Here is a 14575-nt window from a genome sequence, read left to right as displayed (position 1 = left end):
CACAATGCCAGGTGTCTTGGTGAGAAGATTAACTGTGTTAAAGTGGACACTGTGCCTCGTGGTGAAATAACCACAGATGAGCTCAAGGCCAGTAACCCGAAGCTTAGCATCTGAGGGCTCATGGAGGCAGCACCTTCCTTGAAATTTTTGAGCCAATTGAGTGAACTTTTCGGGTCATTTTTTCACTTCTGAATTGTGAGGGTTCTGAAATTATTTGATAGTCCCTGATCTCGATATTTGGGAAAAGGCAGATTTTTTAAAAAAGATATATGATTAGTTTTTAGCCTGTGAAGCATCAGGCTTCATGATAATGAGGCCCTTCTCTGAGTTCTCTCCGCACCAATTTCCTGTCCCTGCAGAACTGGGGCTTGAACTGTGTCTGACGGTGTAGACACCTCCAGCATTCACAGCCGCTTCAACCAGATCTCTGGTGCCTGCAGGTCATCGGTTCTCAGTATAGGTATTAGAAATTGTTGACCAACCATGGTAGACACACCGTAATAATGGGATTTCAAGGTAGGAGAGAGAGACTGAAAAAAAAAGACTATGAAATACGAATTTGAACAAGTTTAAACGAGATCTTGCCATTTCGAATACTGACTTGTATTTTTTTAAAAGGGAATTTTTCCCCTTTTGTAAAGTGGACATCCATCCCTTTTAAAAACAACGACATTTACTGTTCTTCAAATGCCTCCCTGGCAGTTACAGTATTTAGTGTTACTGTACCATAACATACTGTATTTGAGCAAATGAAAGTGTCAAAAGAAGAAACACTGCATTCCTTTGGATTCTACCTGCCATTCTTCAGTGATTTTTACCATAATCTTATCGTCACTGCTGCTGTGTTTGCTTTTACCTGCTCACTCAATGCTTAGGTCGTTTCTGCCTAGAAGTCCATGCCTTCCGCAGGGAGAGGCTCTGAAAGGCTTAACGGTGCATGTACAGGCTGTTCATACATCTGGATCTTGGAACAGAGCCACCACAAAGTACAACTGCTAAGAGAACTTGGCAGAACAACACATACTCACTTTTCAGAAATGATAAAGAGCAACCGCTATGGCAGTTTTTCTTTGTAATTTTAGAACCAACTCTACATTTATTGGATAGCTTTGTTTTAAACCACATATTAGAAATGAAATCTACCGGGGATAGGAGGAGGAGGATTCAATGCACTCCAGCTCCAGCTTCCAGTTGTGAGTATAATGTTTTTAAGATGCAGTTTAATGTGCTTGTATAAGAGTGAATGGGATTAAAAGTTTAGAGTCTTTTCCCTGTCCTGGAACATAGTGTTATGTAGTAAAATAAAAGGGGTCTCGCCAGGGCTGCTGTGTACAGCTGCTGCTCAGGTCCCACCCTGGGGAGGGGAGGGGGTGCCATTTCCACAGATTTCACTGTGAAGGCGCCCCCTGGGGACGTGCAGGGCACAGTCTGCAGCTATAGAGGAGGCCTTGGTCTTCCCCTTCTGAGGATGATTTTCCTGTGTTGACTATTTCAGCACACTATGATGGTGGCCATTTAGCAGGCATGGCACCAGAAACGTTCCTGTGTGGGACACGGCCCTAAGGGTATTTAACGTTTCTTGAAAATGACCTTCCTGTCTAGGTCACCTGCTTAACAGAGTCATTTAGTTTCTACTGGCATTTTTATTATATTTTAAGTGAGGACAGGTTAATGGGTGGCAATGGGGCTCTCTAAAGATTTTAGTGCATTCATTAAGGTAGGGTGTTACCAGATCTCTTGCTTGAATGTCTTCAAGAAGTCAAGAAATAGCTTTGATGTGTAGTGCGGGAAATTTCAGGGAAATGAAAACATGTCCAAAAATGTAAGATGTACAAAGATTTGAATTTCTCATTCCCTCACGGATTCAGAATACTGGGGAAAGAGTAAGACTTTCCTGACTGGGAAGACACCAGGGATATCAGATAAGAAGAGCACATTTATGTGGAAGGCTGGAGGGCAGAGAGAGGGGAGGAGGTAACAAGATGGGCACAGAGAGGGTTTCCCAGTAAACGGGAACATATGATTCCAAAATTTCCCTAGCCGAGGTGAAGTTCAGTGTTTCTCTCCCACCTCGTCCCCAGGGAGTCATCATTGGTTATCTCCTCATCCTCTGCTCTGTCAACTTCTTTTCCCGTTGCCTCCACACAGGATATGAATGTGCTCGGGCCTCTTCCGTTTTAGCACAGGTCTTCGTTCAGCTGTGCAGTCCTCTACAGCTACGCCCTCTCTCCTTCCTGCCCAGTTCAGCCATTGACAGCACACTCAACCTTTGCTGCCTCCACTTCCACACTTCCCAGTTATTCTTTAACTACTTTTTATTTTGTTAAAGTAATTCGTATACATAGTTAAAATATCAGCCAGTGCTAAAAGACAATGAAAATACAGTTTTGTGCCCTGGAGAAGGTCATTTCTAACTCTTAGCTACTTCTTCTGGTATTTATTTCTATATTTCTAAATAATGTGCTTGTACTCTTTTTTGTTTATCAATTTTAGATATCTTTTGTCTTCCCATGGTTGCTTGATTGTTGAGGATTTGGTCCTTTCTCATACCCGCTCGCTTCCCTTTTCCCCATCCTCCCAGTATGATTATGTAACACATTTTTTGACAAATCAGCAGTCAGCATTTTCATGTTTATTTATTTATATGTTTACAGTGTACATTTAAACATTGTTCGTTGCTGAGCCAAGTAGTATACTATGATAATGTTTCCTTCCTCTTACTGCTTTTCCCCCTTCAAAAGAATAATTGCTTTAATTTTTCATCTGCTTGGCTTTCTATGTGTCTATCTTTGTTTTTTCCAGATGTTCCAATAGATCTGCCAAACACCTATAAGTAATTTTTCCAAACACCTAGACACATCGGTTTCATATTTTTCGCCAGAGGCCTCCCTACTTCAGCCCTCTGCTTCCCTACTTAGTCTGGACTGCTTGTGTCCTCCAGGCCCGCTGCACAGCTGTTGTCCTATTGCCTGTGTTGAATCCTCTGGTTCCTGGATTTCTTATCTTCTACTTCTTTTGCTTACCCATCTGTCTGTCTGCCTTTCCATACATCTACCTGTCTGTCTGTCTGTCTATCTATCTATCTATCATCTATCTATCTTTTGAAGTACATCTTCCAGTAGTTTCTACAGAGAAAAAATCCTCCAGTAACCTCCTGGGGCCAGGCTACTTGCATTCTGGGAACAGATCAGGGGAGTTGAGATGGAGAATCTCACAGTTCAGTGTGTAGACTTCTTTACTCCCCTGCATTCAGTCTGTGCTGCCCATTCTCGCACCAAGGTCCAGAACTTCTTGGTTTTTTCAGAAAATAAACCTCAGGTGTCTGGTTGGGGTGAACACAGACTGGAGTTATGCTCTTCTCCCTCTGTGACCAACACATCGAATGTCCTTTGGTTTTGCTCTGCCCTCTCTGTTTCGTCTCAGTCTCCCTTGCTGGCTCCTTATTTTATGCATACATCTTAAGGGTTGCTGTTCCCCTCATCTCTATCAACAGCCATCTTCCTACACTACATGCTCATTCTGGTTACTTTATGCACTCCCATGGCTTCAACTGTTACCCAAATGTGGATGACTACCAAACCTCTGTCTCCAAATGTCCTGTATGTCTGCAACTCACCTTGTCTAAAGCCATTCTCAACACCTCCTCCCTCCCTCTTCCAAGTCTTCATCTCTTATTATTCCCCACCTCAGCAGGGGTATCCTGACCCACCCAGTCACCCAAGCTAGAAACCTGGTAGCCGTTTTAGGCTCCTTCTTCTCCCTCACCCACCAAGTAGACTCACTCAGCAAGTCTCTCATATTCTAACCCCTAACACCTCTAGCAGCTGAACCCACATCTCCATTTCCCCTGCTGATGCCTGAGTTGAGGTTCTAATTACTTCTTGTCTGGATTATTCTGGTACTCTGCTAACGGGTCTCGTAATCTCCAGCCTCAAAATCTGATTCATTTTTCATTTTGTTTTCCAAAATGCAAGTTGATCATGTGGCTCCTCTATTTGAAAACCCTCCAGGGGTTCCTCATTACCTACAGAACACAATGTCCACTCCCTGATGTGGCACTCGAGGCTCTCTACCCCTCTTTTCTGAGCATCCCTCCCTTTCCCTTGTCTGGACTCCTGCCCCCAGGCCCACAGAATGGCTTGCATAGAAGGCCAGGCCACCTTTTCTCGACTTGCTCAGCTTGTTCCTTCTCCCTGGATTGCCCTTTCCTCGACTCTCCCTTCTGGTGGTTGTGTCTTTCTCTGTTCAAAATCTCTTTTAAAAACACTGCATCCACCAGGAAGACGAACCGTTATTTCAGAATCTAACCTGGGGTTTAAGGCCTGTTCATTGCTGTAAAAAACTTGGCACTTACTGTAGAGAAGGAAAACCAGCAGTTGAAGGCTGGCTGGAAGTTGAGGAAGAAAGAGGTGTCCTGCTTCCTCCCTTTATCTGCAATGCACACCTGTGCAGGTGCAGTGGAGGGAGGTGACAAGCGTGTGAGAACACGGAGGTGAAGAGATGGTGGAATCAGGGGGATCCAGGTGCCGTTATTCTGGATAGTCTATGTCACTTCTGTTTCCCTCCAAAGGCACCATGGCAGGTAATTGATGCAAAACAGCTAGACGTCCTGGACTGGGGAGTTCTCACCTCTGAAGCCATCACATGTGTGGAGAACTAGGGGGACCTGAGAGCTTTCCATGAAGTATAAACATTCTTGACTGAATTACGAATGGCTCCTGCCTCACCCCCTCTGACCCCCCCAGAGGAGCATGGAGGACAACTTCAGGAAAGAGAAAGTTTCAGGGGATTTGTCATGCTCTTCAGGTTCATGAAGGACCCTCTAAAATAGGTCAGAGAAGCTGTCATTTTAAAGGACCAAACACCACCACCAATAAGCAGGATTTAGATTTAGGATAGATATCAAGGTGAACATCCAGAGAAGGTAGATTGCTGAACAATGAACTAGAAACCTGAGATAGGACTGGGAAAGCCAGGTGACCAGGGTAAGGCAGTGTAACCTTTGGCAAATCACCTTACCCTGGCTTATGGTTTAGCATTTAGCTATAATCTTTTATGATTCTGGCGTTGCTCCTTATAATATGATATGCTTCACTATTGTTTAGCAAGCAACTTAAAAGATTCTCTCATAACGCTTTTCCTAAGAACCAATGATTAACTGCTTATCTGGCAAAAGTAGGTTTGGCTTCTCTACTTGTGCTAATGTTATGTATGTGTGATGGACAGAATTAGAAGTCAAGGGCTAGTTGGAGCTGAACCATACTTTAGAGGTCAAGAAGATAATTATCTCTTTTATTAAAGATGAAAAACAAAAACAAAACGAGAAAAATGCCAAGGCTTAGCTATGTCTAACCTAAGATTAGGCATCTCTAATCTTCGATTTGGCTCAGTATATCAGGTCTTCAGTTTCTCCCAGTACCTCATTCATTATTTCATATGATGAAACTACTTCAAGTGAGCAAAGTGCATATTCATAGATAGACTAAAACACCCACACTCATTGGGCCAAAATAATATTGCCAAAGGAGTTTGAGATATTGAGATATCTACACAGAAACTATATGTGTAAAAGTTCTCATAATGGTGCTTTGATGAATACTATTGTCCTTATCTAAAAAGCAATATTCACACATAATGTTATTTTCTATGCTATTGTGTGACCAGCCTAGACTTACATCAGCCTAGGCATTTGCATCTGCGTCCAAAAAGGTAGAACCTGAGCATGCGTGGCTCAGTACTTACCTATTTTTCCACTGTTCCGTTTTCATTTACAATTAATTACAACATTAATTAATTACAACATTAATTGTAAATGGGAGAACTAGTTTCACTTTGCTTGTGTCTGGGAAACAGTAATATATGTGAGAGACAAGGATTAGCTTGCCTGAAAAAGAAGTTACCAGTCACAACTGTGATTATCAGTAACTCCCATAGCTTGGGGAGTAAGGGGATGATTTGGGCTGATGATGGAGTGGGAAATGTTTTGGAAGGAAGCAAATAAACTATTAGGTGGTTGAGAAACCCCTAAGAGAGTTTCTATCATCTCGTTCAAAAGTTTCCTGAAGCAAATGACAGAACTGATTAGCGGAAGTATTTTTAATTAGCTGAACTGAATCCAAAAGAAAGAATACAAGTCCAAGTCGACAGAGGAAGTGTATTGGACTTCCCATTTAAAACAGATGTTTTATCAGAACTCTGATTAATTTCTGAATGTGATAATAACAGGCCTGAACCCTGAAGCAGTTTATGAAAATGAAAACCCTAAAAGTCAATGATATCCAGGCACTCCCTCTTCTAAAAGGTGTACAGAATGTAGGACATTTTGGAGGTGGATCAGTCACCCTGTGGGCAGCAAGTCCAGAGCTGGGGTTTGTAGCTGGTAGAGGGGAAGGGCTCTGAGGCAGAGCCCCTGGGAAGCAGGGAGCCATCGAACCTGGGAAGCAGGCCATCAACCAGCAAAACTGATGCACAATCCAGGAGGAAATGTCTTCTGTGACTTGGCTCAGTTTCCTGTAGATGAAGCAGCCCCCTTTGCTGATGCAAAGTCCTGTTATAAACTGAATTCTACTATGTTTTGTCTTTGGTGTGTGAACTTCCAGGCTACCTATTAAAGTGATTTGGCCTCATTTACCAGAGTAGATTTTTAAACTTCAGAGCTCAAGTGTTCCCTTGCAGAGAGTTTGGCAGAGCATAACCATATGCATTGCCTGGGAGGAAGGCACCGACTTTCCAGGGAGTACATCTGTCCTTCTTCACAGCCAAGGAGCTCTCCTTGAAGGAATCAGAATCCCAATTTGTTGCCAGTTTGTCCCACTCTAGCTCTCAAGAGACAGTCTTTGCCCAAATTTCTCCCCAAATCCCTTCTTGGGTATACAACTCTGGATCTCAAGTCATCCGGCTGGCCAGTAGTTTCAAGATACCACCCAACGAGGATGAATAGTAAGGTTGTAAGTCAAGTGTAATTAGGAATTGATAGTATGTTGAACTTTCTTTCCATGCACGTTATCTAATAGCTAGTGTAATAAAAGAATGAATTCATAAGCCACATCATTTCACAATAGTATCGTAATAACAAATATGTATTTAATGTGTTACCTGAAATTTCTTAAGGAAAAAACATCAAGATAACATTTAAGAGGAATACATAGAGGAAAATGACTGTAAGTGCATTTTGGTAAACTGTTAATGTCAAAAATATATAAAAATCCAATGTCCCCATGTGTATATGTTGATTAAGATTTAGAGTTGTTTTTATTCTTCCAATTAGAAAAAAGAAATTATATTATTAAATGTCTGCACATCAGAGGACCCCAAATATAAGTGCTTTGCTGTTTTGAGTTTGCTGATAGAGGTTGTAATTAACTATGGCTGGCCTTTGGTCTCAATCTGCCTGTTATATACTCTACAAATTACTAATGTCAGAAAAATTACTATAGAATTATACTTGATTTTACTGAAGTCACTTGAGAAGCCTCAAATGACCTATATTTGGGTTTTATTCTGAGATGAAATTAAGAAAGAGTAGAAGAGGGAACAAGATTTGCTCACTGACTTTGTAACTTCAATAAAATTTATAACATTATATTGTACTAAATCATAAAAAGACATGAAGAGACTTGGGAATACTGCCTTTTTTTTTTTAAACAAATAATGGCATTAGTCCCCAAAGGATTTTTTTTTTTGCTGGCAACCATGAACTCTGTATGCATCAGATAGTTTTCTGTGTCATGAGTCACCTCAAAATTTGATGGCTTAAAACGACATTTTTTATTTCTCACAATTTTGTGTATTGGCTGGGTGATTCTTATCTGAGTCAGTTTATAGCTTTGGGGAAAACATAGATAATAAACAAACATAGATTTAATAAATATATTGAATAAGTTTCAATTAGTAGACCCACTATCATATAGATCTTGTCTCACTATATCTAGAAACAAGATGAACTATGTCTCCTTGTATTTAAAAAAAAATAACTTGGGCTTAATTGTATTCTTTTAAATAAAGTTTATGTACATAAATATTAGACACCATCTTTTATTATTAAAGTAGAATTAAATAAAATCAACTCTGTTATTTGGCATTGTCAAGTATTTTTGAGACATTCTTTTTAATATCATAATCTGATTTACAGCATTAGTATATATACCATGCGTGGATTATCAGTTTGCTAATTTAAATATAATAATAAAATGTAACGGTTTGACCAAGAGATTGTTTCTTCTATGTATGGACCCTTTTGCCATATGTGTTTTCACCAAATACTAATTCTGAAAAGCTATTATTATTATGGAGATTACAAATGCTAGGAGTAAGAGAAGGCTACTCTAGGACTTGAGAGGTCTGCACACGCAAGGTGAGAGAGGCAGGTACGGTAGTGACACAAAACGTTAGCCCCAGGAGGTAATCTCTAACACCCGCATTGTGTAGTGAGGAAACAAAGGCACAGCATTCTGATTATGTCCACAATAAGAACAACTCTGGATTCACTCTTTTAAATTTATGTTTTCTATGCTTTCTTAAGGGAGGAAAAGGGGGAAGATACTTTAACTCTATGAGGGAGATTTGAGACCTAGTCTTTTCACTCTTTGAAACCTACTACAGAAATTACAAAAAAGAAAAAGTGTTGAGTGGGAAATAACATGTTGATCTTAGATCTTGATTTTTAACTACATAATATTTTAATTAGCATTTTTAGCTTTTGCCTAAGGAATTTGATATATCAATTTTTAGGCATTGAAAAAATTTGAAGCTACAATTTCCCAGTGGAAAAAAAGAGATAATTTTTAAGGATTTCTGGTATAGTGAGAAATTGTATGTATGTCTTAAAAGCTTTACAAAACCTTCATAGCTAAATATTATTAAGTATATAAAAAATTTATATATTTCATTTTACTTTGCTTTCATATCTGTTTTATCCCAAATTCAATTTGAAAGGTTGAGGTAAGGAATGGAAATATCTCCAGCTAGTGGTCAGTATGAAGTAAAGTTAATGAAACCAAATTAAGAAAAGATTTTCTTTTTGACAGAGGATCATCCACTGTATATAATTAGTACAAACCTATAGGTCTGTGACATAATGTACTTTAATTAACATTCACTTAGATGTTAATTAACTAACTAAAAATAAAATGTAAGTAGTAAGTGTTTGAAATTAAAGTGAAAATAATAGGCGGCGATTTCCTCATGCTATTGAACACTGTGACGTTAGTTTCTGCACGTACAACATTGCCGCATGTTGACAGGGAGGTAATACATCTTTCAGGGTGAGAAACTATTTGAGGCTTAGTCATTTCTTTCCTTTGGTCTTTATGATCTCAGCAATGCAGGATTCTGTCTCATTTTGCTCACCAAGGTATTTCCATGCCTAGCACGGTGATGGGCACATGGCGGGCCTCAATAAATAGTCTCTGAATGACAGAATGAGAAAAATGATGGCACAGGTTCATGAAGGCATAAAGGTTAAAAGTGAAATTGATCAAATAAATATAAATATGACACACCCATAATGTGGCTGGTACTGTTCTAATTACTATCTCAATCTATTTTTTATTTACTTTTATAAGGATGAATTTAGAGGGGCTGGCCCCGTGGTGTAGTGGTTAAGTGCACGCACTCCGCTGCTGGTGGCCTGGGTTCGGATCCTGGGTGTGCACCAACGCACCGCTTGTCATGCCATGCTGTGGCAGCGTCCCATATAAAGTGGAGGAAGATGGGCACAGATGTTAGCCCCGGGTCAGTCTTCCTCAGCAAAGAGAGGAGGATTGGCATGGATGTTAGCTCAGGCCTGATCTTCCTCACAAAAAAAAAAAGAAAAAGAATGAATTTAGAGTTAAAAGCACTACTTCTTATGCAAAAAGAAGCAGTCAGAGACAAAAGTGAGTCATCTGTGTTTAGTGAATTCTTAGGAATAAATAATGAATATTTCCTTATTAAAACTTAAATCCACACATATAAATTAAAAGTATGTGAATATTGTTCAGAACAGAAAGAGAAAGGCTGGGAGAACAGAGTTACTTCTAGGAAATAGTTTGGTGTCCCACTATGGGACTTATATATAGTAATTATTGTCTTTGTGTTCAGATCTTTCCTTGGGTAAAATTGATCTAATATTGTTAAAATATTAGACACAGTTTCTAGAAGGCTTTAAGAATTCTGGAGGTAAAGCACATATGCCAACATGAAGAAGTTACCAAGAATAGTAAAGAACTGCAGGAGAAGCTATTGGGCTCACGTACCTGTTTTTGTTTGTTTTGTTGTTTAACGTCTATGGTTTTTTAGTGAAATGATGTGGTATTGATCCTCACATAAACTACTGATTTGAGTTTCAGTTTAATTGAAAATGCTGTTATCTTTCTTCTCTTTATAGAAAGCATCATCATTCACCAGTTACGTATGAACTCCAGATGAAATGGTAAACCAAGCGCACACGGGGTGTGTACTTCCTCTGAATCCTTGTGGACTGGACAGTATCTCTACATCCCTCCATCGTCACTAAGGTCCTCCATGCTACTGATCACTACTGGAAATAATTTTCTACTTCCAGTGAATTTCTTTTGAGGATATGATGTAAAAGCTGAAAATGATGTTGCTGATAATATGAAAACAGGTAGCAAGAGCAATTCAATCTTTGTGTCAAAAGAAATTTCTCTTCCTTTTGCAAAGCTTTCAGGTCCATGGGCACATGCTATGTAATTTATTTTTATAATACACTTTGTAATGTGATTTTTTTTCCTAAAGTGTTTCCTTTTTCATAGTCTAAGGCACATATACCTGTAGAATACACTGTCACTTTGTCAAAGTATTCGTATTGGTGCATTCAAAACGGTAAGCTATTATTATTTTCTTTTATCAATTTGTTATTTCTGAAGAAAAGAAAGTGCAACATTCTGTATATTTCCTGGGGTAAATAAAAGAGGTAAAACAGAAGTAAGAGATTTTGGAAGGGGTTTTATTATTGCTCATACAAGGCTGTGGTTCTGATCATGGTTCAACACTAACAAATAACGCTCTGATTTAAGAGTTTAATTTTAAATACTTAAAGCCAGTTTTTAAAGTTGCTCTTTTTAGTGTTCTGTGCCAAAAACCCTGGATGAACTGATTTTCATATGGAACAAATTAATAAAAGGAGATATATGAGTTTAACCAGTAAGGGATATAAAAACAGCTTTGACTGACAGTTCAATTATATTTCTGTTTGCGTTATTTACTTATACGTACAGGACTTATAATTAAGGACTGTGATACCGAGATATTTCTCACAATCTACCCAAATGAAAGCCTGAAAATAAAAATCGACCTAGATAATATCAGCATCTTTTTAAAAAATGGTAAGAGAAATCCCAAGATAAGTAACTTTTTGTTTCTTTATCAATAGGATTTGGACAGATTTTCATAACCACACATAGGCTGGAGAACATATTCTTTAATGATAAAAAGCACAACATGCATTACTCAAAACTCAATGTTGGAGCTGCTGTTGAATTTAGTTTTATGTGAAAAAGTCTACTTGAAACCCTAATAACAGGTTTTTTTAAAAGACTTTGTTAATGTGGACATGTTTTCAAGGTCTTTAAAAAGATTATGTAACTTTACTGAGATTAAAGAAAGAATGCTCCTCAGTGTCACGAGGATAACTAAAAACCACACCCGTAACACCGTTGGCCCCTTTCTCCACTCCACAGGTGTACCCAGGTTTACGTGCCCACAGAGGGCAGTCTGCATCAAGTCTCTGGAATAGAAAAATTGATGTCGGATTTCCTCCCTCTGTAATTTTGGAAGGTTTCAAGCTATACCTTGTGGACTTAGCAAATCATATGCAGTAGGTATTATAAATTAAATAACTATATTGTATGTAAAATTAGTTCCGATTTTTCTAAGTACAAGAAATGCTGCAGTAGGTTAGCCCTAGCGTGAGTGATTGTGAACGCATCGCACACCTGCAGGGGTTTTGATTCCTGATTAAGAAAGCTAGAGTGTGTCTGTGTGAGGATTTAAAAAATTGCTGTTATTGGTTTTGTTTTCTGAAAATGTTTCTGAACTGTAATGACATTTTCAATTAGAAAAGGGTATTATTTAATATTCTTATGTTTTTTGATTCATAGTTAAGTTCCCCACTTGCCAATGTTTAGACTTCTGATGGCAAAAATATTTTGATATATCACAGATTAGCACTTGAAGCAAATAACTTTTTCCCAACTTGTGGGAATTTTATTACACTAATAGTGAAAAGGCTAGAGGATAAGACTTTAAATACTTCTTGATTTTAATTTAAATTAGTACAAGTAATTTATGTATATTTGGATGTGAAGTTTTTCTTTCTCCTGAATTTATAATGCAATCTGGTCCCTGCAGTGCAGGGTGAGGACGATGGAACAATCAGTCACTTAGGTGGATGCCGAGCTCTTTTCTGCTCATGCTTTAAGTCCTCTGTCTAAACCCAAATGGAATCTGAGTGACAGATGAGTAAAATTAATAAAAAAATTAATTGCTTTGAAATAAAATAGGATATTAAAAATTAACATAAAATAGAAAACACCAAATAGTCACATTTTAATCTAATGAATAAACAAACAAGATCACAAATAGTCATATCCCAATATCCACATCCAATTGAAAAAATTGTCCCCAGATGCAATCCTGGCACCATCCTAGGCTCACATAATTTCTATATCTTTTATTGTATGTAACTCTTCACTCATTAATATGAATGAGAATCAGTTTTGAATGGAATATGAATATATGAAATATAATCATAATCAGTGTTTCCAGTCTAAGGAATGAAAATTGAACTAACCCATTATTTTACCCTTTTCTTTTTAATTATAGAGTGTTTTTTGAGGGTATCTTCTGCAGAGATTTTTTTTTCAAGTATTTCATAAAATATTAGGGTTTGATGAAGATAGTGGATACAGTAAATATTCTAGATATTAGATGCCTGGAATGTTCACAAAATGTAAAGAATTAACTGCATCTTAGGACAACTGTAAAAAAAAATTCATGATGTGGAATATCTAGCTTAAGCATTAACAGAGACACCAACACCATTGAAATAATTTACAGCTTCTAAATATCAGTGGCAGAGCAAGAGTAAATCGGGTATCAGACAAGATAATATGTTTGTGTCCTTTCTCTTTATGCTGCCGTTGAATTTTCCTGGTAATAAATAAAAAACATAGCAAAAGTAGGATGTGTTCATGAATTTGATGAGCAACAATTCTAAAAATAACAAAATGCAAAATGGAAGTTTAAAAAAACATAACTTGCACCTGCGGCATATGTTCCTCTCTGGACTCCAGTGCTACACCTCTGCTCAAAATACTGCTTAGAAGGCAAAGAGGAAAAACAAACATTGTTGAGTTTGATGGAATTAACTTTGCTTAGTGATCATTAACATTTTGTTTTCTTAAATTTTCAGCATTTACTCCATAACTTTATGATGACAACTGTGCTTGTTACGTAGGGAAAATGCTGTAGATTCATAAATTTGAAAAGAAATGTTTATAGGTACCATGACATGATACATTTATTTTCTGGCGTTGTTTTTATGTTTATGTTATTTGGGTAATTTTACTTTAACATCCACAGATTTTGTTTTTTTAACATTGCAGATTTGTATTTATTTAATCTAGATTTTGTTTTAAAATATCAGATGTTATCTTCTCCAATATAAGAGGCTTACAATGTGATCAGATATTCTTAAAAGTCTTGCAGGTTTAATGGATTTTCAAAAGCAGAAGAGTGCATTGAAAAATTATGGAGTTACAGTCTATTTTCACAGCATTCTCAATTTTGTCTTCTTTAAGTTTTCTTAAGTACATGAGAAGTTTATTATTTCCACTACAACCAAGTGCATTTATGGATATGTAGTTGTCTTTTATATGAATGTAATATCCTGCTTTCAGTGCTTCACAGGTTATTGAAATTATTTAACCAATTGAGGCATTCTCTATGTTATTTCCAAAGTCAACTATGTTTATCAAAATCTCACCAGAGAGTGAGAAAAATAACGATTGTGATATAAAAGCATTGTGCAATACTCTTTTTTGAGTTGGAACATAATATTCATAAAATTAAAATCATTTAAAATGAGTATCCAACCTTCTTTTTATTTAAAATTGTTTGCTTTAAAATAGTTTTCACTTCTACACTTGATATTTTCTTAAAAATACAGTGTTAGTGTTTGTCACTGAGAATAAGCAGAAGTGGTACAGCAGGTCTGCCAAAATGAGAGATGCTTTTCCTCTGAGTTACATCATAGTTTGATTCTTTGGTAAGATGAAAACCGCAAGACATCAAGAGATGGAAACTGGTTACAGGGTTTTCCTTACCCCTTTATCCTCAAATGCACTGTCAATCAGATATTACTCCACTGCTTTCTGCTGTCAACCTAAAAGCAGATTACTTGGTAGAGCAAACACCTCTGCGGTTTGCCAGCCGTCCAGGGGCCAGCCTCCACTGAGGCACTTGGGTAATGGTTTCAGCCACGTGGGATGGGGTGACAGTGGGGCTGTGCTCTTACTTCTTTTATTTATTAGCCTTGTGCCAGAAATGATGGTCCAGCCAATCCTAACTTACC

At 37.8% G+C, this 14575-nt stretch overlaps 1 long non-coding RNA gene across 1 annotated transcript in view; it reads right to left on the bottom strand.

Moving 5' to 3' along the window:
• The window catches only part of LOC147914486 (uncharacterized), a 107791-nt gene that overhangs the window by 73412 nt on the left and 19804 nt on the right, over positions 1–14575 (bottom strand). The window lies entirely within an intron of this gene.

The sequence above is a fragment of the Ceratotherium simum genome, chromosome 19, assembly GCF_057802395.1.
Source record: "Ceratotherium simum simum isolate JZ-2026a chromosome 19, ASM5780239v1, whole genome shotgun sequence".
NCBI classification, from domain to species: Eukaryota; Metazoa; Chordata; class Mammalia; order Perissodactyla; family Rhinocerotidae; genus Ceratotherium; species Ceratotherium simum.
The sequence above is the reverse complement of the archived record's forward strand: the minus strand, read 5'-3'. Positions and strand labels throughout refer to the sequence as shown.